Source organism: Daphnia pulex, chromosome 10 (genome assembly GCF_021134715.1).
Source record: "Daphnia pulex isolate KAP4 chromosome 10, ASM2113471v1".
Classification (NCBI taxonomy): Eukaryota; Metazoa; Arthropoda; class Branchiopoda; order Diplostraca; family Daphniidae; genus Daphnia; species Daphnia pulex.
The window spans coordinates 3,327,419-3,341,466 of NC_060026.1; positions in this window are offsets into that span (position 1 = coordinate 3,327,419).

The window sequence follows — 14,048 nt, forward strand, 5'->3', positions numbered from 1 at the left end:
ATCCACCAGCTGGGCGAGGAGATTCCAACTCGATTATAAAAGAAACTTATTCGAATGTGGTCCACACATGTTTATGGCATATACATGCAACCTCCAACATTTTCGTTGATTGATGAAACAAACTACATAGACAGACGAGTCCTATGTGTAACTATAAAACGAATGTAATCGAATCAAGTTCCAGGAATAAAAAGCCGGCTGGAATCTATAAACAATAGCCAACCACATTTCTCTTTATTATATGACAAAATAGGCACATTACACAAAAAAAGGAAGAAGAGGGGACTGTCCATCAGTAAAAAGGTTCCATCTTTTTTTATTCCATTTTCCAGGGATTGTGCGAGTGTTGCGCACGCGCCCAGCAGCAGTTCAGAGTCCTATAGCTGCTGCTGCTGCTGTGTACAATATTGACCAAGTTAGCGTCGGTAAGTGATTGCGTGTCTTGCCGTGCTGGGTCATCATCGAGAGATTCATTGGAGCGTCGGTTTTTCTGCAGCAGCAGCACCGACATTTTGAGAGCAGCGCACATATGTATCAGGCTATGCACCCAAAACTTGTGACATAAGGTGGGACGGGAGAGGGGGAGGGGGACCTTATTTTCTCGGTATAAACACGCGTTATTCTCGTGTAAAACACGGATGTTTTCGACAGAGTAACAGGTCACGCGAACCTGTCTGTCTTTTCGTCCAGCGACAGATATGCCCAGCATTGGAATATAGTACAGAGCGGGCGGTGGGTTGCTGCTGGAAAAAAACAAGAGCAAATGAAGAAATAGGAATGGCCAGCTGCTGCGCTTATATTCCATTTGATGGCCACCTGTCTTCCACGATATACTCCTGGCCCATCTTTCTGCGAACTCGTTTATACATTTATTATCAAGGGGATATGACCCCAGCCCCAAAAAGAGGATAATTGAATGCGTCTAAATTTAGATTTTGATTAGCGATTGTCTTTGAGTTATTCAATTCCGTTTTCCGTTGCTGATATTGTTAAAAGAATTTAGAAAAGAGCTGGGCAGCAGCCGGGACTATTTTGTTTGTCTTATCTCTCAAAATTCTCTTCTTTCAAGTTTGAAACTAAAAAGAAAAATAGAAAAATAGAAAAAGAAAAAAGATGTTTTTGAGGTTCTTGTAACGAGCAGCATCAAACGGTAACGCGCGTTCTGTTCGGCTGACGCTTGACATGTTTTCCAGAAGAGAGAAAGAAGAGTAGAGGGGGGGGACGACGAAGACAAGAAACCCTGATGTAAATGAATGGATGACGTTGAAGAAAGAGGAGGAGTTGAGCCAGCAGCACAGGAGCCCAGACAAAAAAAGGGAATACACGTACGTATACGTAGTAGTGGTAGCTATACATATCTATAGTCAAACAAAAAGTCGCTCTTAGTCTGGGCGATGAGCGACTGTCAATCACGAAAACGCCGAACCCCAACTGATGAGGGGTGGAGTCGCCGCCCTTGGCTCTTTTGGGTTCCTCATCTCCTCTACACGATGTGTGTGCTGGGCTGGGCTGGCGTGGGCGGGAGAGAGATGGCGCGTAGGAGTGAAGAAATAACTAACATCTCCGGATGAAAACAAGGAAACCATAGACATAGAGCCCACTGGCGCGCAAACAAACATCTACAGCAGCAGCAAACGTAGATATATATATAGTATATCCATATCTAAATGAGATGCCACAAAGTTGGAAAACCCGCAAGTCCATGCGCAGCAGCAGCACATGATTGGTGGAGAAACTTTCCAGCTGCTGGTCTTATAGCATGTACAGCGCGCTATATTGTTCTCTGCTGGAAGCCATGCAATTGCCAAATGCCTCAGAGATAGTATATAGTAAACAGTACAGTTATTCCGAAATGATGCTCCAGTGAGTTCCTCACAAGGATCGTCTGAGTTTTGGGGGGAGAGAAATGGGACGAGATGACTGTGCTGGGAAGGAGAGTCTTTCTGTGTATGTGTGCTGGCAGCCGGGGCTCTCGTCAATAATGAGTCGCTCCCTCCCGTACCTCGTTTTGCTGCTTATACTCCCCTTGACATGGGTGGCACGTTCGCGCCATGTTTGTCTTATTCCACTGCAGCGCAGTGCTGAGCCACCCAGTGATGGTTTTTGTGTCCTTTATTGTCTTTTCTTTTATTTATTTTTTGGGGTTTTTAATTTTTTTCATCTAATTCTTTTTTAAAAAGAGTATATATCCATTTGCCCTGTAGTGATGTAAGACAACCGTGTGTGTCAGCCTGGAGAGCCACCCAGTTGGCCCCCGTCAAACACTTTGACCACAGCGGAGCCCAGCACTGTTAAGAAATATAAAAGACAATCTCTCTCTCTCTCGAGAAAGGGTCGATGCTGGCGTCTGTAGATGAGGGGTTGAGAACAGGGGGGGCTGGACACTCGATGGGCGCCAATCGATGGCAATCACCTCTCTCCGGCTCTCGAAAAGGTATAGGTATATACATACAGCCGGCGCTAATGGCCTCAGCGGCTATATATTTCAGAGATCTCCGGCCAGCCATTCGAATGTCAAACCGTATACTATATTATATTGAGTGTATTATATGTGTGCACCTTCTATTATATTTATCGTTTCGTCACATAAATATCACCGTGTTGCTTCCCAGACGGTGAGAGAGAGACTGGGGCCGGTCATTGCCACTAAAAAAATATTGGGAATGTCGCGATTATGTCTGTCTGTCGTTGAGGGAGAAACTCAAGTAATAGGCCTTGTACTCTTTTTAATCTTTCGGTCATTTTCCAAAAATGGTTGGGTTTTGTTTTGAAATATTCCAATTTCTAATCGAGAAATCTGAAAAGAAAAACTGGAATTTTATATTATATCGAACGAGTTTTGATGGATTTTAATGAAGACAGCTGATGAATATAATCTCTCTTTTTTATCTTTGGCATCGATTGGGAGTTTTCGTTTTTTTTCCAGTCGCTTGTGTGCTGTCATTTCGAAAAAATAAAGGGACTGGGCGCGCACTGGGTGGCCTTTTTCCTTGAACTGGAACACGCAGTCATGTCCAACAAATCCAAAAATTTATTGATATTTTTTTAAAAACTCGAAAATTATGGCCATCCACTTTGACTGCTGATATATTTATATAAGTCATCAGCTGCATGTATACTAATAATCATGTACGACGCAGAATAATTTTAATAGTCGGGATCCCAAAAAAAAATACTCGGACCGGTTTAGCGGCTGCTGGACCGGTTTGCTGGACATTTTTGAAAATTTATTTTTCTCGTCTCGTCTCGTATTATATATTTTTAGGAGAGATTCCCAAATGTGTTGTGCTGGACTTCATTTTTAGACTGGTCGCGATGATTTAGACGCAATCAGACAGCCAAGCAACAGCGGAGGGCCGCTCAACATCTCACACAGGAAGCTGACGACAAAGTAGACAATGGAAATAGACGGAATTCCTTCCAAAACAAAAGGAGAATAACAAGAGGGCGAGAGCAGCACGTGCCGCATCCAACAGCTCTGCTGGGACAAAAAAAAAAAAAAAAGTGTATACACACACATACGGCATACCTTTTTGACTGCTGGGCCGCGAGTATATACACGCACACATATGAGAGGCGACAGCCCAAAAGAGGAGGAACTGAAAGACGAAGCCTATGCTGTATAGCCATTGATTTATTTTCTTCGCTGAGCTTTTGTTTCCTGTTCCTTCTAGGCTGGACCATCAGCAGCAGGGAAATAAGAAAAGAAACACACAGGAAAAACAAAAAAGAAGAAGGAAACAAATAAAAACCCTACATAGTCATTGTAACTGCTGCTGCTGGGCGAGTCCAGCTTCCTCTGCTGGCCAACAGCGTCTGCTGTCGTATGGCCGCGTGTGTGTGTGGCTGCGGTTGAGTTGTCATTCCTTCATCGAGCTGGCTGGGCGCCCGTCTTGATCTTGTTGTTTGAAATGACTTCCGTCAGGGCTCAACAAGATCCAGCAGGCCCAGCACCAGTTAAAAGCGGGAATAGATATATATATACAGAAACAATAATAAGCCAAAGGAATCAGATGCCACCCGTTGGTGGCCGTCAACCTCAGTCATACATTTCCCGTCTCTGTATACATGTGTACATCCAAACAATTGTTTCGGAAATATAAATCAACTCGTGAATGTATATAAATACAGGTTCATGTCAATGTCTCTTGGTTAGAACTTCTTCTTTTGGTGCGGTTGCCATGGCGCCCAATGCCTGAACGTTATATGACTGGGAATATGTTCCCATTTACGACGTAGAGAGATGGTCTCGATATGATTTTTTCCAACGGTCGAAAAATTTTTAGATAACACCCAAAAGTAAATTTGTTTCCTTTATTTTCTTTGAGTTAATTTGATGTTTGTCAAAGTCAAAAAATAGTCGACTGACACTGTTGATGGCGAGTTAGTGCAAGCAGGTGTGCGATGGATATATGCTATGCGCTGGCCGCCGTCCAGCATCTAACGAAGCCAACCGACAAATGTCACGTCACCGCATGCGACGAAAACTCAAAGTTAACGAATGAAAACTGATGATATCACGTGCGCCGCATTAAAAAACTCGACGAATAAAAATATATCCATTGAAAAGGGCTGTCCGGCTTCTCTTCTCTTTTTCTGCCGACCAGCACGAGATGGATGGATGGATGGATGCCGAACAAGTGCTGTTGTCGTCGTTTGCAACAACAGTAGTGGCAGCAGTGCTGCTGGAATTGGCAGCAAAGATTCCGGGTCCCTCTCTAGAGAAATAGTGACGCAACAGCTGGGCGCCGGGAGACGAGGAAAGGAGCCGCCGCCGTGCTGATGTCGACTCTCGGCTCTTGCGGATCATCTCCGCCCGCGTTTCTGTGGATCCTTGTGTGTATCAATAGACGACGTCCCTCCAGAGTTCAGAAAAAGAAAAGAAAACTCGTGAGAAGACGAAGAATAACGGGCGTCGAAGGACTGAAAAGAACAAAAAGAACCCAAAAAAGAAAAGGTCCATGTCAAAGTTATTACGGGGTTGTATGGGACCAAAGGGGGCGCATCAGGATGATGTGTGCTGGAGAGACGAGAAGAGGCTTAAAAGGTTTTTCTTCTTCTTGTTTAGATATATAGAAGGACTCTTCTCTCTAGCTGCACCCGCACAGCACAGCACAGCACACACACAGTGTAATATGGGATGGACATAAAGATAATGCGCAGCCGGACGCGTAGAGACAAAAGTGCGCTCCTTAGCTCGGAAAAGACTGTGCGTGTATAATAACTCGGGGAGAAAAGAGGAGAGAAAGAGAGACAGTGTGTAGTAGTATATACGTAAGAGAGAAAGCCATTATTTAACGATTGTTTTCCCTCTTCATCTTTTGTTTTTTCTTTTTCTTTTTCCTGGTCCTCCTCCTCCCATCAGCAGCGAAGGAAAAAAAGAGAAAAGTTTGTTAGCTCCGCCGCGAATCCTGGCCGTAAATCTGTATGGAAAACTAAACCTATAATAGTCATTCTCTCTCTCTCTCTTTTCTCTTATGTGTTTTTGTCTTATCGTGGTTAGAGATCTGTCAGATCACATAAATACCCTTTTGGTTATTTTATTTTATTTTTTCGGGTCGTCGTTCGTCCCTTCGTTTCTCTCCATGGCATTAGCTTTTTTTCTTTTTTATCTTTTTGTGCTTCTTGTTATTTCTCGGCCATTTTGTCTGATGTGAAATGCTCTTCGAACAAAAAAAAAATGCCATTATCAGCAACACAATGTGTTTATTTCATATTTATAATAACCCGTTTTCGCAATTATCTGTGAGAGAGCGATGAAATTGCCATAAACGATCAGGCGACTGAGCGAGAACTTTTTTCACGCTCCTCCATCATTTTGACGAAATAAAATAAAAGTTTAAACATGACGACAGGGAAAAAAACCGGCCAGCGGCATCAAACACACATAGAGAGATACTGCGTGACTATTTAGTCACAGATCGCTGACGGAATGCTGATTTCCAGTTTCATTAAATGAAAAAAAAGAGCGGGCGCGCGAGCGAGCGGCGTATACGTGTGTGATGGCCAGACAAAACGGAAAAGCACCCCGGCGCGAAGCGATAGCCAAATTGACCGGTATTTTATTTATTTGTCTCTCTCTTATAGTCTCTTCTTATTTCTCTGAATGTGTTGCGTGTCTTTCAAATCGATTTCCACCGAGTATTTTGTTTTATTTTTTTATTTAAACTCTTGTCTTTTCCTACCAAAAACATTTTCTGTAGAAGATAAAAAACGGCTAGGAGAAAAGAGGGGGAAAAATATCAAAATGGGCAGCAGCCAGCGGTCCATTTTGTTGTTCAATGTTGCGCTCGGACATCACCAAGGATATGTCCGAGCTTTTAAAAAGAATAAAGCGCCGCCGCAATGCCGCATTTTGTGTCAAGTTTTTTTCTTTTTTGTTTTATTTTCTTTTTATTCTGCGCCATTTTGCCAGTGCCGGGCACGTATGAATATCAATAAACGTCCTCCAACATAGATAAGATTTTTTTTTTTTTTTTTTTGGTGGTGGAGGTGGGCTACGTGCTGATTCGCCATAGGAAAAATGGTAAATTTCGGTTTATTGACTTCACATATAACCGTATTTGTGACGTTAAATTATATCCAGGGCGTTTTTCCTCTTCATTTTCTTCAGTTTGTTTTTGGTTATCAGAGTGTGTAGATAAGTGGACCAGCAACAAGACCAAAAGAAAAAAAAAGGACTATAATTCGACGACAAGATGCAAATAAAATCAATGTGGAATAGAAGGTGAAACATCCAGCAGTATAGATATCCGTAGATGGTCTTCTTCAGCTGCTGTTGTGGTGTTTAGACCAGTGTATCGTCTTTAACTATAGGGGGAGCAAAGTTGTTCGGGAAAAAAAAGGAGGGCAGCAGCAAAAGGAGGAAGACTGAAATATTACCCAATCGGGTCTGATTCATCTGCAGAAATCAATTCCCTCCCAACAGGACAATAAGAAAAAAGAAATAGAAGAGCGTGAGGCGCGCGTGCGGTTTTTTCTGCCATGTTGGTTGGTTGGTTGGTTGGAGTCCAACCAAAATGTCGCCATCAAGTCAGGACTCTCATTACCTTTTCAAAGTTACGGCCCGACTTTTGGCTCTATTATCACCTTGGCCGATTTTGATGGTCTTTAACCAAAAAGAAAACCAACACCAAAAACTTCTAGCTTATAGAAACTATCGTCGACCTTTGCACGGCGCTAAACGCCATAATATACACAGCACACGGTTTGAAAAAAATTGGCGACTATAGCGCATTTGCGGCTTTTGACAGAGCTGACAAGACATTGCTATTATACACATCCTCCTGCGTGATGGCGCGCGCCATAACCCAATGCAAACGGAGACATATCAAACAGCGCGCGGGGTTTGAAAATGCGCAATCATTCCTATATTCGATTGCGCTTTGTCAACGCGCGTGAAGATTGTCTAAAACAAATAACTGCGCAAAAAAAAACAAAATTCATTTCCATTATGTCATTTGACGCGATTTGACGTTTGATTATTTCAAGGGCGACGACTATACGGGAATGCGGAAAAATGAGCAGCGGAACTTTGGTTGAAACACGACAAAGAGCAGAGAGAAAAGGGTTCATGGGGCGAGAAGTAATGGGGGCACGTGTTGGCCACTTGAGTTACACAAGGGGTCGGTTCGGATAGCTCGCGCCATTGTGTATAGCCAGTGGGCGAGGACTGCTGCTGGCCCGCCAGTCGTGTCCTTGCTGCTGCTGTGCTGCTGCTCACTTCCCGGCAAGAAGCTGTTTGACCCTGTCAGACCCCATCAAACCAAAAGAGGAAGGAAAAGAAATATCAAAGGAGTCGCCTTATACTCTCGTCTACTATACGAGCTACACTATCGCGCCCGCGTTATTTGTTCGTGTCACATGACACTAATGCTGCCAGCAGCTTTTCAACTCCCTTGCCTTGTGCAGAGAGAATATCTCTCGGCCTAAACCTTCGAAACAAAAAAGATACAATTAGATACGATGTATGGCTCAACCTCGACAATAAGTTGCTGGCCATGTAATCAAACGGATCGCAATCATCAATCTATCAACTTTTAGACTCGCTTGAAACGTGCCATCCAACACCCAAACATCCATACGTATATAGATATCGATCGCGGATCATCCGGAAATTTATTTTCACTTTCCCCTTTGAAATACACTGAATGACCTTTTGTATTTTTACAATTTGATTGGAATAGTATAGTAGAGTGTCGAGAGCGTCATGTAATAACAGCAACGAGTCCTTGTTGTTTATTCTGTTGTGCACATCTCCAGCGGGTCATCTGCCTTTTGTTACATTTGGCTGGGACTGGGAGAGAGCTGAGGTAATTGTATAAATATATGCAACACAACGGGAGTAAAAAAGAGACTGGGGGGTCGGAGTCAAATGGTTGAATAACGAGAGAGCGCGGCCATTCCGTTATGAGTCTGTATACAATAAGAGAGAAAAAGTATAGAGGGGGGTTTCTAGTTTAGAAACAAAAGGAAAGGCCGCGCTGGCTTTGAAGACATAAGAGGGGAAAGAAAAAGAAATGGAGAGAGAGAGGTCACTGTGTGGGCGAACAACGATTCCCACATGTTAACAGCAGGGTCGCGGACACGGTTAACAGCCAGCCGTGGTCCAGACATTTTAAAAAAAAAAGACTTCCGCAATTTGACCGGAAGCGGAAGAGAAGGGCGCGCGCCGCCGCCGCCGCCGCGAATGGAAAGTGTTTCGCTCCTTTCTTCTTCCTGGGGTAGAGAGAAACTTGTGCGAGGTGTACACACACAGCCCAAGACATTCTGTGTGTGTGTAGAGTGTGCTGTGGCCGTCGAAGAAGAAGAAAACGGCCAGAGGGGACAATGTTTGACAACAGACGAGAAAACAGAGATAGAAAACAAGGTTTTTTTGACCGAGAAACAGGCTGGAGGGACCCCTAGAGGCTCAACGGTGTTGTCGAGTGAAGATAGTGCCAAAAGGTCACGTCCATAGTATTAAGGGCTCAATTTGTCAACTTTGCGTCTCGCCAAAAACTCGGCACTCGCCGACTGCTGATGCGCCCCATCCATCTACTACAGTCCGTCCGTATCTCCCATGCAAAGAGGGACGATCCATCACGAAATATCTGGGCAGAGATAAGCGAGCGAGGAAAGGGTTCGCTGATCCAACGTGACCCCAGCGCAGCTTTCGACGCAATAATTCATCAACTTGTTATGATGACAAGTTGTTTTGTGGACAAATTCTATAGTCGAAAATATACAAATGGGTTGTACTATACGTTTCCGCATGTCTTAAATAATATCCAAGCGCATCGCGGTTGATTCAACACGAAGCGTGCCATCCCAATTAGGCTATATAGATCGGTCTAATATTATACAAGTTGCCGCTGGAAATTTATTATGCAGATAGGCTCTACCGTGACTGCTGAACAAGTCAAAGATGTCATTGTGTCTAAACAGGCCGGGGAAATAAGACTTGTTCATTCTTCTTAAACTTCTTTGTTCTTTTTCTGCACCAAGTTTTCAATTTCATACTCGGTCTGAGAGCAGCCCAACGCAGCATTTGATGACTAACATTTGGCTTGGAAATTAGCCCCTCGGTCGGATGATTGCCATTCGTTAAAGAGAGACCCAAAAACGGCTTGATGGAGATGATAAAGAGCAGAGCGGAGAGAGAGTAAAAGGCAGCAACATGATCGTCACAAAGTTACATATATACCGAGCATGCATATATAGATTCACGTGGAAAAGCGGAGAGCTACCAGAGAAAGCAGAGCGGAAGGAATGCACGCGATAGGGTGGCTCCTCCGCACAGCTCATAGAAATGGGGGGGGGTAGCAAAGTTAATTAGCCAAGATTTTGGAACATGTATGTGTATGAGCGAGGGATGGCTAGAAATGGAGAGAGAGAGAAACAGAGTTTGCATAAGAAGTTGCTCTCCATTAGGCAAGCTCCGTCGAGTATCTAACCCCCCTCCACCCACCCAACCCAACCCAGCAGTCGGTGGGAGGTTTTATATATCTCAGCTCGGGCAAAAGTTGCATATGGCAAAAGCAAAAGCGCTATCTCCTATTCCGCTGCTGGCCTTTTAAAGCTGTTCATATGTCACATAATGACAAGACTTTTCGGGAGTGGCTGCTATAGAGGAGAAGCGACACAGAGAGAAAGAGATAGAAGAGAAAAAAAAAAGGAATATAATAGAAGGAAAAAGTAAAAAGTTTGGTTCCGCCGTCGCCTCTATATGACGCAAAGTGCTGCTGCTGCTCCGCTCTATATATATATAAGGCCCCGCCGGGCGAGCTACATAGATATATCTAGGTGATTGGCATAAATTTACATCTTTAATCGCCGACCCTCGCACAGCGTAGCAGTCTAGCTTGATGACAGTCCCCTCTTCTTTTCTTGCCTCTTTTCCATCTGCGGAGGCCTGATGGGAATGAGAGTCTGTAATGCTCGGCAAGGCAGCAGCAGATTGAATCAATCGAATCGTTATATTGGTGACAATCCAATCCGTCTGCTCCTGCTGTACTGCGCATCTCTCTCTCATCTCCCTTGTCTCCTTATTCCGCGTAGCTATATAAACTTTATTCCATTTTCCATGCCACTTTCTCTGAATTTGTTTGTTTTGGGCAGACGATCATATCGACCCGGCAAAGTTGCTTAGTTTTTTTTAAAAAAAGAAAAATATGTCGCCTGCCTGCTCCGTACTTATAGCGAATTGAGAATATCCGCTGGGAATTTATCTATAGTAGTTCCTATACGTTTCAACTGCGGAGAGCGTCATTCTCCTTATATACGAATGTGCGCAGCAGGCAACTTTTTGTGAGTGGGACCTATATAATATACGTCGTAGTATATAGTATAGGATTTTTTTTTCGAAAAATACAAACGCAAATGTCACGCGGGGTGTGATGGAAAGTTGCTGATCAAGATTTTATAACAGATGTTGCTTGATTGAATAAGGAGAAAAGGTTATAGAGCCAACTCTTCCTCCCATTAAATTGGAGAGTTGCAGGCATTTATTATCAAATCAAATAGATTTTTTTGTTTAAGAATTTGATTGTATAGTCGGCCTTTGGCTGCTGCACAGTCGGGCAGGTGAGAAAGATGAAGAACAAAAGCTCGGCTAGAGAGACCGTATGTGGGCGGTGCTATCTTTCATGAAAAAGGAGCGTCAATAAACATCGCGGAGAGGGCGAGAGTGATGAGGACACAACTGAACCACCTCCACCGCCGCCGAGAGGTGATGTGTCCTTTGAACTTTTCATTCATCCGTTTGTTATTATTTATATTATGCCATAAGGTTTATATATATGTAGATAGATATACCTACTACCGAACTTTTTCCGGTTGTCTAGATTTTTCTGTGCTGTTGAATTTCCCGCCGGATGTGACCAACCCCCCTCTGGCACATTTTGGTATATCATACGTGAATGACTAGATCCTGAGCTGGAATGTTGTTATTGTTGTGCAGCTTTTTTCTTTGGGTATATTTTCTCAGTTCAGTCCTTTTTCTTCTTCTACTTTCAGGTATAGTTTTATATAGGAGGAAAGGCTTATTAGATTTTATACCTTTGGGAAAAGAAAAGAAAGAATAAAGAAAGGAAATAATAAGACAAGAAAACCAGAATTGTTCTCTATAATGCTGTTGTGATGAATATGAGATTATACCGCTGTCGTAAATGAAATGTCTCCGCTCTCGCGCAGATTACAGTTAAATACTACACCGCACATTAGATTGGAACTGGCGACGATGCCTTGTCATAAATCGTGTGAATGATGCCAGCTATATACTACTATGTACTATACTATACGTGCATTTTTCAATGGAGAAATTGAGGAACTATCCGATGAGTTTTTTTCGAAAACAAAAAAGAATATCTACACACGACCGGATAAAGAGAGTCTCAACTCGTTTTATTTATACGATATCATCGGAAATTCGACGTCAAAGATATTACACTGCCATCCGGATGACCTTTTTTTATTATGCACCCCATATAATATGTATCGGAGAAATCATGGGGCATCAGCTCAGCTTCTTCTTTTCTTTTTGTTATACAACTGAATAATGATACAAGCCAGCAGCAGTCATGAAAATCTCTCCTCTAGAGAGTTGGAAAGTTTTTTTCGAAACGGGTATATCCCCTTCTGCTCCTCTCGTTTGCGCTGGTGGATATATGGAAACCATATGGGACATCAGTACACACATAACGCCCAGAGAGAGAGAGGGTGACGGAGGGATGTTCCGGCGCTGGCAGCTGTTACTTGGGTTTTGTATCTCTCTCTCCTCTTCATCTGACACATTCGAGTCTATCTATCTATGACTGACGCGATTATGAATTGTCATAATGTCGAGGGTGAGCTGAGCTAGGTGTTTAACCTACTGCACCAGTAGACGATCAATGCTGGGGCGCCCTCTCGGCCATATTAGAGGGAAATAATGTTTGACCATACATAGAAACTCGACCTGCTGCTGCAGAAACTCCTCTTCTATTTTACTATTTTCATCTCGACTGTCGATCGCATTTGATGTGATGTGCGCGGCCCTATCTCGGTCTAATAGTCGGGTCCGTCCCACCCATATTTCTCCACTTGGCGTAACAATCATTGGCGCGCTCTCTCTCCTCTCTTTTAGATCCATTTCTTTATTTTCTCGACTTGAAACTATCTCTTTCGGCCGCTATATAGCTCTCGTCTCCCCCTATATACTATCTAGATCTGCCGGTCTGCATGGCGTGCTGCTCCAGTTATATAGGGCGCGTTCACAACAGACACAACTCGACTGGGTTCATCAACTATAACGCAATTTGCGGGGGAGGGCCGGAGGGGAGCAAAAAGGGAAAGATGTACATAAGGGCCGGCCGGCCAAAAAGGGGAGAGAGAAAGAAGAAAAAAAAGGAGCCGAGGTTCTCTGCGCGCTAGGACGGGGGTCAAAGATGCAATTAGGTTCTTCAGGCTCCCCCCACCCACCATCACCCGAAAAAGAGATGAACGATCCCAGTCAAATCTGCCGCCAACGCCGTCGGCTCGTAAAATAAATACACCGCGGCGGTCCCAAACCCCCCTCCTCCCCTTATATCCAAAGAAACCAAAAAAGTTCACCTTCAGAAGAAGAAAACAATCTGATAAGATGTTACGTACTCTATAGCCAAGCACCTTTCCAGTATCAACAAATGGTACAGCACATCAGCTAAATTGCTTATATAGGTATATAAGTTTGTTATATGTATGACTGGCTGGTTATTGCATAACCAATGTCCATTGTTCTGCCTGTCTGCTGGCGTTCCACTTTTCTTCTTCTTCTGTATTCGGGCAACAGCTATAGATTGATCCGTTCGGTCATAATGAAGTGTAATGTGTAATGCGTGTTATCAGTTTGACCGGTCGACCTTGGAGATGAGAACCGGTGACGCGGCGCGCGAAATACAAAGCAGCTATGCTGTTTCTCATCGTTTCCCTTTGGAAAAAGCCTTGTGCTGTGCTGTGTGTATGTTATATGTTATATATGGTTTATATATTCCCTTAAGTTGCCCAGCACTTATAGTCTTCTTCTCCTCCGCTTCTCTTCCTGACAGAAGAGAAAAGACACGAAAATGTATAAGAAGAAGAGGAACACGAGCGACGAGTGATGAACGACGCGAGTTTCACAAGACTGAAAGGAGCTTCATTGTGTAAATATACAGTATGTTATATAGCTGCTGCTGGACGGCAGCTAGGAGAGTGGCCGGACGAAATAAGGGGAAGAAGAAAAAAGAAGAAGAGCCCCCCAAAATGACATCAACGACAAAACCGTCCGTCCATCCGACCGAATAAACGACGGACTATAGGAAACAACAACAAAAAAAGGAGCCCACCAGCAACGATTCATCGGCGCGCGGTTCATCCAGCAGCTTTTGAACGCTGCTGTTGAGCTTCTGCTGCTTGCTCTTGTGGGTAGGGGGGTGGGTGGCTAGTGCTGGACGACCGAGGCGGACTCCATTACATTAATCAAGGTGTGCGAGTGTGATCTGACAGTCGCCCAAAACCGGTTGACAATATCCCCAGCAGCTTGATTTTAATATACAATTCCTTTCCCATTA